We start from the raw sequence: 14,633 nt of genomic DNA on the forward strand, positions 1-14,633 counted from the left end.
GTACAGAACGACTCACAAAACAGGTACTAGAGAAGTCCTTGGACCTATTTCCTATAGAGGAAGTATCATTGTGCCAAGACCATGCTAGCATTATTTTCAAACCACTTTTACAGTCATTGTTATGTTTTGAATTTACATGAAATGCATCTTCAATTTTCTTTCCTGGTTTTCTCAGTTTTGTAGTTTTGCCATCAGTTGTTAACTTTAAATGAGATCTGTTTTGTTCAGAAACATGATGCATCCTTGAAATGTTGCATTGTGTTACTTCAGACTTCATTCTCAAATGTTACAAAAGCATTTGTCGATGTCATTTGTCCTCTTTGACAAAGATGGATTTAAACCGTACAATTTGTCTCATTTAATCACGTTTAATGCGAACAAAATGTAGAAAAATATAGGATACTTTCACAAGCAAACCCTCGTGTAAAAACTTAACTTTGTTCTTTTCTGAAAAACAAAACTGCAATCAGAATGTTTCCACACCTAATGGTTACGCAGTTTTGGGCGTTTACAGATGTCATATTTGGCGGCCATACTGGAACGTTCCCATGGCAACGGTACTTCAGAATTTGCTAGTATGCATATTTCACTGACCAGGAAGTCATACCTGATATATTCTGACCAAAAACAAGATTAGCTTGATTAAAAACAATGGTTTTTCTCCTTTGACCCAGCTGGCTGTGTCTCCCCTTAAAATCAACAACACAAATTCCGACAAGCTAAACATAGAACATGTGTTGTATACCATTAGAAAGATGTTTGTACCCAAAGCAGTCAATTGTGTACACACATCCTTTCGTACAATGATGTTATGACAGGATGTAGGTGTCATTCCTGCCAGAAGCTAAAAGGAGTTCTTTTTCAAGCCGTTTTAGCGAGAAATGAGACAAAAACGGTACATTTTATAAACTCATTAACGCATGACCTTAACATTTTCTGTGATTTGGACTGACATTTGTCGTAAAGTACTCACAGAAACTTCAGTAATTTGAAACATCAGGTCTTTTTTAATGCGACATACCAGAAAGATTTTTTAAAATTAAAGATAAACCTTGTCAGACTGAACAGAATGACAAAAATTACACTTTAATTGTATGCATATTCAACACCGGCTGCTCACAGGACACTTGTTTAACTTACTTATCCCCTTTGTCCCTAGCGGAAAATATAGGCTATTGGTGACGTTTTCCATCCCACTCTGGGCTGTTCTTTCCGCTTCTGTCGGGCTGTTGCCTTCCCTCTTTAGTTCTACCTCTGTGTCACACCTCCTGCTGGTTTTTTTTTTACTTCCTCTTTTACTTTTCCCCTGCGGGTTCCAAGTGAGAGCCTGGTTTTCTGAGGTGTGCGCCCAACCAACCCCCTTTTCTCCCCAGAATCTGGCTGTCAACTGGCTCCTGTCACGTCTTTTGCCACATCGTTTTGTTGCAAATTTGTTGTGTTCATCTGATCTTGAAGATGCGCCTCAAAACAGGCATTTATAAAAAATCTGAATCTTCTGCTGTGTTACCTGTTTCATCTTGTCGCGTGTTTTATAAAGCAAACAAAATGAGTTGACAAATGCTCTTACAAGAATCATGCTCAAGGAAGGGAATCAGCAGTGAACTTGGATAGGCGTATATACAAGATACAAGATACAAGATACAAGATACAAGAAATTTTATTGTCCTCATCAATACAAGGAAATTTGGCATGTGTGTGGCAAGACATAATACACTGATGCATGGACATTTACAAAGCAACAACTGAAGTTCAATATCAACACACCCTTACGCACACATACCCACTACTTCAGACACACAGGCTACATGTGCCCCTCGGACGTACGCAACCCACAATTCACCCAGCCATACAACTCCACATGCACTTACTCATTCATGCAGCACTCTAGCGCCCGGCCATGCACAACTCACACACTGGAACCCTCGTACGGCTACATATGACACCCGCACAAACATTACAGCCTCAAACATCGTACTAGATCTACAACTAACAAGCATACATCCACTATCAAACACCGAATACATCATCACACATTACATCATAACATATTGCATTATAACACACGCACAAACATTACAACATCAAACATCGTACTATAATCTACAACTAACAAACAATCATACACTATCAAACACCAAATATATCATCGTACATTAAATTACATCATACCCCCCACCCCACCATACATTCACAATCGACACAGAATACATCATCATACATATACATTACATCATAACCCCCATACATACGCAATCAACACATAGTACATCATCATACATTACATTACATCAACCCCCCCCCCCCCCCATCATACAAAGTAAACAGACGTCAACATTTCACTCTTAACCCCCCCCCCCCCCCCCCGCCAATCACACGTCCTCTACTCTACCATCGCTCACACCTACTACACATCACCCATAGTCCTCCAAGTCACAGTTCACAGCACTCATTGTCCTTCCGCAGTCACAGTTCACATCACCCATAGTCCTCACATCACAGTTCACATCACCCATAGTCCTCACAGTCAAATTTTACAGCACTCAAGTCTATCTAGCAAACTGTCACATTCACAGGGACTGGTTGTAGAGTCGTACAGCCATCGGGAGGAACGAGTCCCTCATCCGGTTCGTCCTGGCCCGCCAGCACCTCAAACGGCGTGATGACTCACGCGTGGGCTCGCACGATGCGAGCGCCTGGTGCAGAGGGTGGCGGTCGTCAGAGCGGATCATGCTCAGCTTCTTCAGCGCCACACTCGGGAATCGAGTGCTGAGAGGCTGAAGCTCAGAGCCAATGATGGAGCCTGCTCACTTCACGATCTTCTCCAACCTTTCCATGTCGCCTTTCTTTGCATTGCTGTGGTAGCAGAGCTGCTTGAAGGAGACGACACTCTGAATAGTCGCCTGGTAGAAGAGGTGGAGGATCTGTGGGTCGACGTGGAACTGCCGCAGCTTCCTCAGGAAGAAGAGCCTCTGGTTTGCCCGCTTGCACACGGCGTCCACGTTTGGCGACCAGTCGAGCTGGTTGTCGATGATGGTGCCCAGATACTTGTAGGTATCCACCATCTCAACTGGTTCGCCCTTGGGGTCGACGGCGGACTTGGTTCGTCGGAAGTCCATGATGAGTTCCTTCGTCTTGCTCACGTTGAGCTCCAGGAAGTTGTCGTCGCACCACTGCACCAGCTCCTCCACTGCGTGTCTGTACGCCGATTCGTCGTTCTTCAGGATGAGACCTGACAGGGATGTGTCGTCTGCAAACTTCAGCAGCAGGTTGACAAGATCCCTGAGGCGACAGTCGGCGGTGTACAGCGTGAAGAGCGTGGGAGACAGCACGCAGCCTTGGGGGGCGCCTGTATTGGTGGCGACAGCCTCGGACAAGACTTGTCCAATACGGACCCGCTGGGTTCGCTTCGTAAGGAAGCTGAAGACCCAACTGATCAGCACTGGATTGACGTCGAACTTCAGCAGCTTCCTCATAATGAGATAAGGCTGGATGGTGTTGAAGGCGCTGCTGAAGTCGATGAACAGGACCCTGGCGTAAGAGGAGGGCTTCTCCAGGTGGGCGGAGACGTTGTGGACGAGGGTCAGGATCGCATCTTCAGTACTCCGGTTGCGGGTGTATGCAAACTGAAGAGGATCCTGATGGTCCTCTGTCTCCAACCTCAGCCTCCGAAGGACCAACTTCTCAGTGCACTTGAAGGGGATGGAGGTGAGCGCTACGGGCCTGTAGTCGTTCAATGTCAAGGGATTGGGCTTCTTGGGCACAGGAACAATGATGGAGCTCTTCCAGATTGCAGGGATGGAATGTTCGTCGAGGGACCTCTGGAAGAGCTCGCGGTAGACAGGGGCAAGGGAGTCTCCGCATTCCCGTAGAAGCCTGCCAGTGATGTTGTCTGGGCCTGCGGCACTGCGTGCCTTGACCTTCTTGAAGGTCGACCGGACTTCGTCGGTGGTGATGATGATGGGCGTGGACGGGCGGCTGAGCACCTCCTCCATGACTTTCCGTTGTTCTTCGCTGAAGTCACGCTGATCGAACCGGGCATAGAAAGTGTTCAGCTCTCCTGCCAGCTTCGCCTCATCCGTCGTCTTGAGTGGGACTTTCTTCGGCTTGTAGCCGGTGATGGTCTGGACGTCCTGCCAGTACTGCCTGGAGTTGCCCTCTCTGAAGTTATTCTCCAGCTTGGTCGCGAAGCGACGTTTGTCCTCTCTGATCTGCCTGGTAAGTTGCCGCTGGACAGCCTTCACCTCGTCGCGGTCACCGCTCTTGAACGCCTCCCCCTTCCTGTAGAGCAGCCTCTTCAAACCCGGTGTTACCCAAGGCTTGGTGTTGGGGTAGACTGTGCAGGACTTGGTCTCAAGAACAGTGTCCGCGCAGAAGGCGATGTTATATGAAGTCTTATATCGCGCGCGTATCTCCAGACTCGGACTCAAGGCGCAGGGATGTACGCCGAGGTGACGTCGGCTGTCGCATCGAGGCTGGGATCAGAGAAGATGCTCCAGTCTGTAGACTCAAAGCAGCCGCTAAGAGCCTCTGACGAGTCACTGGTCCGCTTAGGCTATATAGGCTATGTGCGCTCGCAGCTAGTGCTGTGAAATGCCCGTATCTTAAAGATCTCTTTTGCATTGAAATCCTTATATCACCCATGCCTAACTAGTAGTATGTATATGGCATTGTAGGATGTGGTGCATCTGCAGTTGGTTGTGACAAATAAAACTAAATAAAACAATAGTTTTTTCGTTGAGTCAACAAAGAACCACTGACAATTTTAAAACTATTTCTGGCATATCAACTATCAGCGTAACTAATGTCTGAAATGATCGACTCATCTGTGTGTATATTAGGACATTTGTAACGCACACACCATCGACGGTTGAAGGATATGCGTTAAAGTGCTTTTGAAATGTGCCGTTTTTAGTCTCACTACTTGTTAAAACGTCTTAAAAAAAACACATTCAATAGATTTTTGTGAAGAATGACACCTACATCATTCAGCATGACATTATACGCAATTGTTGGACAAGATATGTGTACACAACTGACTGGTTTGTATTCAAATATCTTTCTACTCAAATATGCTACACGCGATCCGTTTCAGCTATTCTGATTTCGCGCAAACCTTGATTTTGTGAACAAGATAATGAAAATGTACTCACCAAAACACGAACACTATAACCACGAACAGGACAGGTTTCGACGTTTGTCTTTGTCAACAACAATACTAAAAACAAGTGTCGTGAAGCGATATAAAAACATTTAGTTAAGCTGTCGGCATCAAAGTGACAGATTAACACCAAAAAACAGTCATCGCCGAGACAATATTAAGATAGTCTCGACTAACCACACACAAAGACCGAAACCAGTCACGATCGTCTCTGCTTAGTGTACGAACGCAGTACTTACTAAACCTATTTTCTGTAACTCTAAGCACATGTTAAGAGTAAACATGACATATGTATATATTTTTTGAATTCAAGAAATTTGTCCGGGCTTTGTCGAAGTTTGCTTGACCAAAATGTCAATCGATTGGATTGAAAATGAGGGCGTGACGGTGCTGTCTCAACTTTTACAAAAAGCTGGATATGACGTCATCAAAGACATGTACCAAGCAAATGAAAAAAACGCCTGGGGATATCATACCCAGGAACTCCCATGTGAACTGTCATGAAGATCAGTCCAGTATTTTCTTTTCTGAATCGCTCTGCACACACAGTACACACACACACACACACACACACACACACACACACACACACACACACACACACACACACACACAGTACTACGTTGCAAGCCCCTGGAGCAAATTTTTGATTAGTGCTTTTGTGAACAAGAAACAATTGACAAGTGGCTCTATCCCATCTCCCCCCTTTCCCCGTCGCGATATAACCTTCGTGATTGAAAACGACGTTAAGCACCAAATAAAGAAAGAAAGAAAGAAAGCACACACACACACACACACACACACACACACACACACACACACACACACACACACACATACTGGCACGCGCGCATACATATATACTGTTCAAAAAAAGAAACGCATAGTTGCTACTTGCCAAATTTGTTTTATTTTTCGAAAAAATTAACAGAAAATCCAATATTTAGATTATTTGTTTGAAATTTGGTATGGACACAGTTGAATGCACACACAGTTCATTTGCATCTTCAAATCAATCAGTCAATCAATACGATTGGGTGCCGAGGCTGTCAAGTCAGTAGAGGGTGTGACTGCCTTGAGCAGCAACAACTGCCCGGCACCTTCTGGGCATGGACTGGATCAGATGCCGGATATCTTGCTGTGGGATGGTGTCCCACTCCTCCTGAAGTGCCTGCAATAGATCGCGGTGATTTGCCGGCGCTTCTTCTCGCCTGCGCACACGTCTGTCCAATTCATCCCAGAGGTGTTCTATCGGGTTCATGTCTGGCGACATGGATGGCCAGGGAAGCACCTGGACATGGTGGTCGGTGAGGAACTGGGTGGTGAGTCGTGCTGTGTGCGGGCGAGCGTTGTCCTGCTGGAATATGGCATCCTGGTCAGCCAGAAGAGGAAGGGCGTGTGGGCGCAGAATGTCCTCCACGTATCGCTGGGCAGTTATGCGCCCTTGGACGTGCACCAGGGTGCTCCTTCCAGCGGTATTGATCGCCCCCCACACCATGACGCCTCCACCACCATGAACGGGTGCCTCATCCACACAGTTGGGCGCGTAACGTTCGTTTACTCTCCGGTAAACCCTCCTCCGACCATCATGTCGCTGGAGCAGGAAGTAGGACTCGTCGCTGAACCACACGTGTCTCCAGTGATTCCGGACGGTCCAGCGAAGGTGCTGGTTGCCCCACTGCACTCGGTTCTGGCGATGGCGGCGGGTGAGGACAGCTCCTCTGTGAGGTCTGCGAGCTCTCAAACCAGCTTCATGCAGGCGGTTCCGCACGGTCTGGTCCGATAATCGGTGTGGCCCGGGGAGAGCCTGGACAGAAGATGAGGCCGACAGGAAACGATTCCGGAGGTGGCGGAGCCGTATGAAGCGGTCGTGAGCAGCAGTTGTCGCCCTTGGTCTTCCCGCTCGTGGCAAGTCAGCAACGGAGCCAGTGGCTTGAAACCTGACCCACAGTCTACTGATGGTGCTCTGGGACACGTGGAAGTGCCTGGCGATTGCACTTTGACTTTGGCCTGCTTGTAAACGACCCAATGCAATTTGGCGGTCTTCTCTGCTCAATCGGGCCATCTTTTGTCGCTGAATTGTCGTCTGATTTCTTTGTGGCGAACAATCCGCTTTTATGGGTTTTGGAAGACATGGTGAGAGCTCAATATTCCCCGAGTTTCACGAGATTACACTGAAGCATGACGAGTGGTCATGCCAAATGAGCAATTTTGACATTGTAGCCACTGATAACGCATGCGTCACGTGCAGAGCTCACTTGTGGCAATGGACGAAAGGTCGACGACGAGATAAACATTTTCTGCAGTTTGGTGGATATCCTTGTAGCCATATAACTAAATTAACCAAATATTACAAGCTATGCGTTTCTTTTTTTGAACAGTATATATATATATATATATATATTTATGCAAACCTTTGGCATAAACAAATGTGTTAAAGTACTTACGCATTTAATTGAAGAGACATCAGAATGATACTTTTGCCTGTTCACGGCACGAATAAGTATCCATTTTGTTCGAACTTTAAAATTACGTCATCAGCGACGAATACGTCACTACAAGATACGTATACCTTTGACGTAATAACTTTGGAATTCGCACGTGTACATTTGTTTTGATTACAATCAAAACGAAAGTAGATCTAAGCTTGAATGTAAATTTTATTTTTGAAATATTTGCTTTGTGATTCGTAACTAAAATAACCATGGTATTGTGTTGCTTAGTAATTGATGCATGAATTGGCGTCTCGCAGAATTACACGCCCCTGAGGAAGGCCTGGCAACAGGTCGAAAATTTGGGCTGCCACTTGACATTCTTTGTTTGGCTTTTCTTTTCCTTGATTTTGTTATATATATATATATATATATATATATATATATATATATATATATATATATATATATATATATATATATATATATGCATGCATACATACACAGGTTGGCAGTGAGAGACATGGTAACTGGAGGTGTTACCCTACTCAATGCAAAACGCAAAACATAACTGCTGACCTGAACAGACCAACCAGCCTATCCGCCATCTTGCACATACATACATACTTAAATTTGATTAATCAATTCTTCGGTTACATAATCCTATTGTTTTGTTTCTCAGTTAGTAAGTGGGTATGTGGGTGAATAAGTTAGTTAATTGATTAGATAGTTAGTTGGTTAGTTTGTGTGTGTTTTTGTGGAGACTTAGTTTTACAGATGATTACGAATTTGTTTCAGTATTTCTTTAATTATTTGTGTTTTGAGTGTCCCTGTTTTATACTTATTTCAGAAATAAAGGTTACATCTTCCAATCAGCTGAGAAAAACAAACAAGAAAAGGGAGTACGAGAACACAATTTTGACAACTTTGAAGAATTGGACAGGAAAAGATAAGCGTTGGTCAGTATGGATTTCAAGTCATCTGTATGTAGACTTCAATCTGGGCGAATGCGACATTGAACAAGACTGCCTGCAAGTATTTTTCATCGGAGAAGACAGGCCCCCGTTTATGCTGACGCTGTACGACCCTGTCCACGACGTATCCGACGATTCCAGGGCTGATATGGAAGAGAGAATGCACAAGTTCAGTCACGTTTTAGCTGATGCGCTTAGTAGTCAGTTACACAGCATATGTAAAATCGATTTAACTATTTTGTCACTTACACTGTCAAAACAACAGTGGAAGGATGGAAACTTGGAGGAGAAAATGGACACGATCCATGGGGGAGCAGTTCCTCTTACTCGGGTCATGTATCAAGATATAGAGTTTGCGACAACTGCACTGATTGGTGTCTCTTACGTGCCGTACATCCTCAGCAAATACAAGGTAAGACCCTCTTTCTTATACCTAAACAATCAGACACACGTTGTACACATTGACTGGTCATTTATTCATTCCTGTTGGTTAGAACATCCATTCCATGGTACATTATTAGTAGGATGAAGTCATCAGAACAGAAGTCACGTATTTGACTTCCCTATACAATCGACATGCCTATTCGGGACCAAGAGATTAGGTGATGAAGCTCTTTTTGATTTTGACTCACCAGAGCAATCAGGGAGTTATACAATACCCGTCATTAAAAGGTACACACACGCATTTTGCTGTAGATCTTTGTGATACGGCCAGTAATTTTTAAAGCAAGTGTATTGCCAGAAAGGTATTTCATTCCCCTACCGTATGAAATAAAGAGTTTCATATTTCATAAATTTGTGTTTCCGCAGTGTACCGGAGACCTAGGACAAAATCAAATTCGCAAAAGCAAACTTGCAGACACTAAAATACACAATCAAAATAAGCAAGAGAGGCTTCTCAAATGGAAGAACTCATTGTTTACCCGAACAAATGTATTTGGTTCAGTCTAGTAGTGTTGTTTTGCCATTTTAAAGAAGACTGGTGTCAGCCTTGTCAGAAGCCGAGAAAGGCTTGTTTTTGCGGCAATTCTTGTGGGCTATGTGGGTAAAAACCATGTTGTTTTGACACAAGTATTGAAAACAATTGGAAAAACGCGTGTAGAATATCATGGCATTTTGATGAGTTTGTTGGAAGAACTGGAACTTTTTAGAAAAGTTTGATTAAACTAAAATAACTCTTTTCAGTATAATTGCACAATTTCAGTGCAATGTTTTTTGTCATGATATCCCTAAAGAATAATGCAAAAAGTCCCGTTCTTGACCGCTCTTGCGATCGACACCAGCAACAGTAGGAATAACATAGCACAAGAAATACGCAAGGTAGCTAAACACACCAATCAGGTCAGGGTAGATAATTGATTTGACTTTCTCCTTTTATGTCAAAGTTGCAAAGTTTTGCTCATGATTTTTTTTCGATTTTTCATTTTGCCCTTCCGTTTTTTTATGGTCGATTTTTGACGGTACCCTTATTTGAGCGGCGGTCATTTGATCCCTGTACAATTCATCTTTAATCCATAAGGTGATCCTGGTAGTTACGTGAACGGCCTTAACTCGCATATATCTTTAATGAAATGACACGGGAATTAATGCTTTAATTTGGGTGCAAAGTGTGTTACAATACATGTGACACAGATTAGAAGGGAAAGCACGTACTGCGCCGACATCTTCATAGTTACAAGAAAGAAATACAAACGGATGAGAAGCGTTTACCTGGGCAATCTTCTGTGTCAGACCAAAATACAGACATTGCCAGGAAATTGAAAAAGACAAAAGCAGCATCGTCAAGCTGTCTTCACGCAGTTTTGAATACACTGTGAGCAAAGAAATACATTTGTAGCATTATTGGATAATTATGTACACGCAAGAAACAGAGGAAAACAAGGTGTGAAATAGAAAGGTATAGAAATGACACAATGTTCTATTTTTAACTCACATTGGGAATCCCAAGAGACTTTCTCTCAACAAAGACATTTGCGTGGGATTCCGCAGGTGAGTTACAATACAATATTTAGTAATTTGTTTAGTAAATTAATTTGTCTTTAATGCCATGAAATGACACGGCAATGAATGTTTTATTTGGGGTACGAAAATGGGTGCACAACTTATTTTGCTTAGTTTATATTAGTCTGTGCATAAACCCAAAATTTGGTTGACATCAGGGGCGGGGATGTAGCTCAGTGGGTAGTGCGCTGGATTTGTATCCAGTTGGCCGCTGTCAGCGTGAGTACGTCTACACGTTCGGCGAGAGATGTATTTCTCAGTCAACTTTGTGTGCAGACTCTCCTCGATGTCCGAACACCCCCGTGTGTACACGCAAGCACAAGACCAAGTGCGCACGAAAAAGATCCTGTAATCCATGTCAGAGTTCGGTGGGTTATAGAAACACGAGGCTGGCGGGGATATAGCTCAGTCGATAGCGCGCTGGATTTGTATCCAGTTGGCCGCTGTCAGCGTGAGTTCGTCCCCACGTTCGGCGAGAGATTTATTTCTCAGAGTCAACTTTGTGTGCAGACTCTCCTCGGTGTCCGAACACCCCCGTGTGTACACGCAAGCACAAGACCAAGTGCGCACAGAAAGATCCTGTAATCCATGTCACAGTTCGGTGGGTTATAGAAACACGAAAATACCCAGCTTCCTCCGAAAGCGGCGTATGGCTGCCTAAATGGCGGGGTAAAATACGGTCATACACGTAAAATTCCACTCGTGCAAAAAACACGAGTGTCCGTGGGAGTTTCAGCCCACGAACGCAGAAGAAGAAGAAGAAGAAGAAGAAACACGAAATATACCCAGCATGCTTCCCCCGGAATCGGGGTATGGCTGCCTGAATGGCGTTGTAAAAACGGTCATACACGTAAAAATCCACTCGTGCAAAAAACATGAGTGTACGTGGGAGTTTCAGCCCATGAACAAAGAAGAAAAAAAGAAATGTTGACATCACTCAATCATGCCGCACTTTTAGAGACAAAATCAAATTATTTTCGATCGTTTTTTGACGTCACCAATGTCAACGTCATTCTGTTCAATGACATTTGAAGCAGGTTTTTGTCACCAAAGTTTCAGTCTCAGGTGCTTTTGTCAAAAACTCTACAACATGGTCAAATTACAAATAATCAAGTTTCAGAACAGATTTACAAGTCGCAAAAGACGAAATCAAAACATTTAGTCAATCTGTCGAACCCACAGAATAGAACCAGAGACTGTAGAGTACACAGACTGTGCACTCTACAGTATCAGATAAAACTGAACGCACTGCATTTTTTTCACGAAGACAAAACAGCTCAATTTGTCCGTGCAACACGAAGTGAAACTAGCATGCAAGAATAGCGAAATAGCGTACGTAAGCAGGGAAGCGCGCTTTTCTGTATTCTTTTTAACTTTCTGAGCTGCTTTCGAATACAACATATTATATTTATATGTTTTTAGAATGAGAAAGTTATAAGGAATAAGATGAAATCCTTTTTGGATCGATTTCTTAAATAATAATCGAAGAACTAATTAACCTATTTTCGTTAATTGCGATCACATTTTTAGAGTTTGCTTGCCCTTGAGTTGCTGTAAGATCTTGAGATGACTTATGTAAATTAATGGAAGATGTCATTTGGATGCTGCATAGAACCGACACGCTCACAAAGCAAAACGAACACTAGAATTGAAAAAAATTAATCAAAGTTTTATTGTGGATATGGTCATACCGTCATCGGGATCAGTTCTTAATATTAATACATAAAAGGCTAAGCATAACCTATGGAGAGTTAATGGACTTATATCGGAGTGTGGCGGAAAAAGGCTAATCTAAGTTTAGAATATGAAATGATGCTAAGACGTGGAGTAGACATCACTGGCTTGAGTGGGAGCGCAGAACAGTAGAGCGTGGAGCGTGGAGCGCGGAGCGGTGGAAACTGATAAAAGAAACAACTAAACTTAGAATTCAAAACATCAAACTAAACCTAAAAGGTGTCCTAAAAACATAAACATCAAAGATGGCCGTCAAAATGGATGGAAGCAAATTAAGAAAAAATCACCAAAGCTATCCTAAAAAACAAGACAAAATATGTTAGAAAACCCTAACATAGAATAAACGTATGACAAACTAGGCTAACTAGACAAGAAACGACACGCAGTGAAAGGAAAGCTGACCAACATTACAGGACGGAGAAAAACAAATACAACTCGCAAACATGAACCAAAATCGTACAAATTGTTAGCAAACAAAACTGGCTTAAGGTCAAATCATAATAAACCAGAACAGTCTCAGCTCGTCCCTCACATAAATAAAAACGTAAGACAAAGAAAAGGAAAGAAGTCAAACAAACAAAGATTCGAAACGAAATTTCGCGAAGTCGGTAAATAAAAGAACAGAATAGAGGCAGAAATGGATACTCGCCTTTGACAGCATCTATCTAATCTAAAACAGGCTCAAGGCGAGCAACTAAACATAACATTTACAAATTAACTCGATAAAAACTGGAGGCTGGTAGAAAAACTGGTCCCAGGAACAGAGCAAAATAATCTATCTATCCTAAAACATGTTGTTCCCTGAACGGCGTCCCAGCAAGTGACCACGAATACAGGCGATGAACCACGAAGGTGAACGAAAGGTTACTACGCGTGAACGCCAAAACTAGGTTTTTACTGTTACAAAGCGTGCGATCCGTGCGCTCCGGGGAAAATCTCCATAGGCTAGCAAAAGGCGTCTAGCGTAAGCCATACAGGCACATGCAATTAATATCAAAATAACGTAGGCTCACTCTCGTTTATAAATTTGTTCGTTACATTATTTAACGTCAGTAAACCGCAAAAGGTCGTACCAGGACGCTCATACTTAATAAAGAAAAATAAAAGATAAAGATGAAGCTAGACCCAAAAACACAAACAAGAACAAAAGAATCTAAATACACGGAAGGCTCCTTAGCAGGGGCATTCACATAGAGTAAACATGACACATGTATATATTTTTAAATTCAGAATTTGATGAAGAATACGATGAAATTAATTTTAAATCTGTTTGCGAAAAATCGATTTTAATGACAACTTTAATGAGCAATCTCATTAATTATTTCTTAAGCCTCCAAACTGAAATGCAATACCAAAGTCCGGGATTCGTAAAAGATTACTTGACACAAATTTCAACCAATTTGGTTAAAAAATGAGAGCGTGACAGTGCCGCCTCAACTTTCCCCAAAAGCCGGATATGACGTCATCAACGACATTTATCGAAAAAATTAGAAAAAAAACGGATGGGGATATTATACTTTTCAACTCTCATGTAAAGTTTCATGAAGATCGGTCCAGTAGTTTTCTCGGAATCACTTTATACATACACACACACATACATACATACACCACGACCCTCGTCTCCATTCCCCGTCTCTAAAAATAGAACCCGCTGTGTCTAATTTTTCAGTTTCGACTTGCGAAGATTCTTCTCATAATTATGCCCTGTTAGTGGCATGTAGCTTATTATCCACATTACCAAATGATGAGTTAGTATACAAATCCCAGCAGCTAACAACAAACACAAGTGTTATTCCGATAATGTAGCAGCTAGATACGTAGCAGACTGCACTGATGTACGACTGCATCTGTTCAGTAAATGAATGTTTTCCAAATTATTATTTCAAGGCAAGAACAATCGGAATCAAAAACGTGTAGGGTTTAGAACGTTCTTACCATATAATCATACGACTTATTACCAGCCTGCCTCATGCGTGCAGATTCAGTGCAACGTGACGAGCAATTTTTGTTTTTGAAATGAGACTCGGTGCAGTGGTTCGATTGCCATAGCCTAGCAGACGACATAAATCCCGCTCAGCAAATTAACATGTTGGGCAAATGTGAACGATAAAACGATGGGGATATAATACGTGTAGGGTTCAGAGCATTCTTACCGTTCATATTTCGTACCAGACTCCCCGATGAGTGAAGAATCCACACGCATTAGCCAATCAACTGTTTCACATCAGTCATGTGACACCAGTACTTACTGACAATTATTATTATTATTATATACATCCTAATAAAAATATAATGAACAACAAACTTACAGCAACACATTCTCCTCTGTATGGA

The sequence above is a fragment of the Littorina saxatilis genome, unplaced genomic scaffold, assembly GCF_037325665.1.
Source record: "Littorina saxatilis isolate snail1 unplaced genomic scaffold, US_GU_Lsax_2.0 scaffold_74, whole genome shotgun sequence".
Taxonomy (NCBI): domain Eukaryota; kingdom Metazoa; phylum Mollusca; class Gastropoda; order Littorinimorpha; family Littorinidae; genus Littorina; species Littorina saxatilis.